Consider the following 3,638-nt stretch of genomic DNA (forward strand, 5'->3'; position numbering starts at 1 on the left):
TTAAACTGACGGCGTATCGGTACAAAATCGGTAACCGAAACTAAAATCTAACAATATATCAATCTTCTTCAACTCAACCCAACATATATCAGCATATATAACAGTATATCAACATATCAAAAGTTGAAAATTTCTAATATAAGCTGCTCGTTGTTCAAATCTTAATTTCAACTTCAAACACTTCAAATAAATCACCATTCGAAGTCAAACTCATCGACTCGAAGTTGATATCATTCATTTCAAATATGAAATGAAGTTATATAATCTCAAATATCAGCTTCCATTTAAATTTCCATCTCATCAAAGCTTAAGCAATCTCAAATCTTGATCAAACAATCAAAACTCAAACCGGCGGCGTAACGATTCGAAACCGGTAATTCTAAAAACATAAACATCATCATATCATTGATCTCAACTCAATATAAATCATTTTCCAACCTCAATTACATGTACAAGATAGACCCAAATATTAAGAATTTCATAAAATCTTCGAAAATTCATAAACATGTTCAAACAAAGATCTTTTCTTAATCCGTCTTAGATATACTATCGTCGTATATACTAGAATATATTTATACAATCAAATTTTAATTCTAACGACATCATAAAAATCTGAACATCGAATAACTTCGTAATACTTACGTCAAAACTTAGCACTCAAAGCCGTGATCGCAAATATACGATCAGTTTTGAATTCTACCGGTCGGACAAAAGAATCGAGCTCAAAGGGACATAAAAATGGCTTCTTTCTCTCCTCTCCTCTCTTCTCTCGTGTCTTCTTCTTGGGAAAGGTAGTACATACACGTATATGCATGCATATATCTATCTATCTAAGCCACTTGCATGAAAAATGCACTTTAGTCCCTGATTTCTTCCGTAATTGAAAATTGGTCCTCGGTCAATCTTTTTCCTTCAATTTGAATCCTAAATAATTTAAGAATATTAAAATTTAATTCTAAACTCTAAAAATTCTCAAATTACATATTCTCGGATTAAAATTAAATAATCTCGGATCTTACCCCCTGAAACTTCGTTAATTGCAATTCAATCTCTGCTCGAGTTTCATCTTCCAATTAAATCCTCTTTAATTCCCGAAACTCGAAATTTAAATCTAAAACCCCATATTTATTCAATTCAAATATTTCCATATTTTAATTTAAGAATCTCAGAATTTAAATATCAAACTCCGTAAATTCTCAAATTAAATATTTTCAACTCGAAAATTAAATCTCTAATTTCCATAAATTCTTTAATTACTATTTTCCAAATACGAAATTTAAATCTCAAATTCCATAATTAATACTTAATATTTTAGGGCCTTACAACACTCTTATGTTAGAAGCCTTGTCAGATGTCCTTTCATCTTTCCAACTCATCATGACAAATGCCCAGGCTGCCTAGTTCAAGTTTTGAGGTTCATCTCTACCGTTCCTTTTATACACATTGAATGTCCCTAATCATTCCTTTGCCCTTATAAATACTCACCTCCTCCCACCATTTCATATTTTACGCATCCATCACTCATCATCCTCTGTCACCCCTAGTAAGGGAAAGGGTAAATATAGAGTACTCTTGATGCTTGATGTCACCCCTTCGAAGAAAACTAACACCCTAAGTGCCCTGGTTCTCTGAAGTATGGAGCACCCATCATTTGGATTCCATAGAGGATCTTCGAACTTTGGGCTCCATTCCTCTTTCCTACTCTATCATTATCTTGGGTCCTCTAGACCAGGATGACTAGCCTCAAGAGGGCTTTTATACTTTCTTCAAGGACCAACTTAAGAGTGGTATCCACTTCCCGATCCCTCTTTTCTATTCCAAGCGGCCTAATTTCTCTGGGTCCCTATTAATCAACTCCACCGAACTCCTTTCGCATCATGACTGCGACCTTTATTTTTATTTAATATGAACAACTACGTAGCCATTAATGTAGTGACCCTTACCGAGATCACCTACTAAATAGAACTTAGGCATGCAATTAACTTAATCAAACAGTAACCCAGAATTAAGATGCGGAAACAATAAACAATCCCAAGGAAAGGAATCTGCAAAATACCCAAATAGTTATACAACCAAATCAAAAGCTGTATAAACCCAATAACAATATAATAATATCGTAGGCAAAGCTCCAACTGGCCATCCACTCCCTAGCCCCTCTTGGATCCACCCGCATCATCCAATCGCAAACCTGCCCCATGGAATAGGGTGTCCAGAAACACCAAGTACGAGATGTGAGCATAAAATGCTCAGCACGAGAGTATGAGTATACATGAATGCAAGTGTACCGCCTGCTGACTATAGGTCAAGAATCAGATAACAGAGACAGACTGAGCCCTGGTATGTAGCACTTTGTTTCGTCGCTTCAGGAGGTGTCTCACATACCGAAATAACAGTGGATACGCCGAACCCAATTCGATGGAAGTCCATCCACTACTAGGATAGGGTAAAACCCTACTAACAGACAGCTCAAAAAATATAGCTCAAGATGAAAATGTATGCAGCATAAAATCATGTCATATAAATCATGCAGTCACATAATACATGCATACTTAGTCAGGATATCTCAAACAGTACTTTCGTACCTCAAATACCAGGCAAAGCTCTACCAGCTCTAATTCCATGCCTATAGTCCGCACTACACTGCAAAATGATACTACTATCATTATAGTTCTCTAAAAACCTTAACTAAGGTATTGCATACTCCTAAATATTTTTAGAAAGCAAAAGCTATACCTTCGTCCGTCGTCAGCCCTTTGCTATCGCTTGCCTCAAAACTAGGCCACAGCTCCGCTACGATGCCTGGATCGCTATGCCACTTCCGGATTCCCAACGGGATGCCTAGAAAGCCCTGGATCTAAGCTGAAAGACCAAGGAATCGAGAGAAGAGAAGTGAATGGTGTGCTTGGAAATGAATCTAGGCACCTCTATTTATAGACATCGAACGGAACGTCCATTCCTCCATCGTTGCATCCGTTCTACCTTTGTTGCGTCTGTTCGCCATTGTTGCATCCGAACGTCACATAATGTGTGTAAGCAGTGATGCATCTAGCAGGCACGAACGTTGCATCCATTCCACGAACGTTGCATCCGTTCTGCCTGACCCTCCGGACCATTTCGGATCATTCAGGGTCCATTTTTGGACTCTGCTAATCCAATTGAAATCCCCTTAATCATGTTTATTGAATTAATTAACAATTACTTACTAAATCTGGGTACGGGATACTACATTCTCCCTCACTTAAGATATTTCATCCTCGAAATCAGATCTTAAGTACTGAACATAAAACAACATGCAGAAACATTCTTTATTCAAATTAAACGTTTACAAGGTACAACTTAGTACAATACTGAAATAACAATCAGAATAACTCGGGATGTTCTGAACGCATCCTGCTCTCAAGCTCCCAAGTGGCTTCTTCAGTGCCTCGACGCTCTCACTGAACTAAAACAAGAGGAATGACTTTATTCCGCAAGACCTTATCCTTATGATCCAGGATACGAATAGGTCTCTCAACATAGGTCAAATTCGCATCCACCTGAACTTCAGACGGTTGTAGAATGAGAGACTGATCCGCCACATACCGTCGCAACAGAGATACGTGGAACACTTCGTGAATACTAGACAGATACGGTGGCAA

Source organism: Henckelia pumila, chromosome 1, assembly GCF_033568475.1.
Source record: "Henckelia pumila isolate YLH828 chromosome 1, ASM3356847v2, whole genome shotgun sequence".
NCBI lineage: Eukaryota > Viridiplantae > Streptophyta > Magnoliopsida > Lamiales > Gesneriaceae > Henckelia > Henckelia pumila.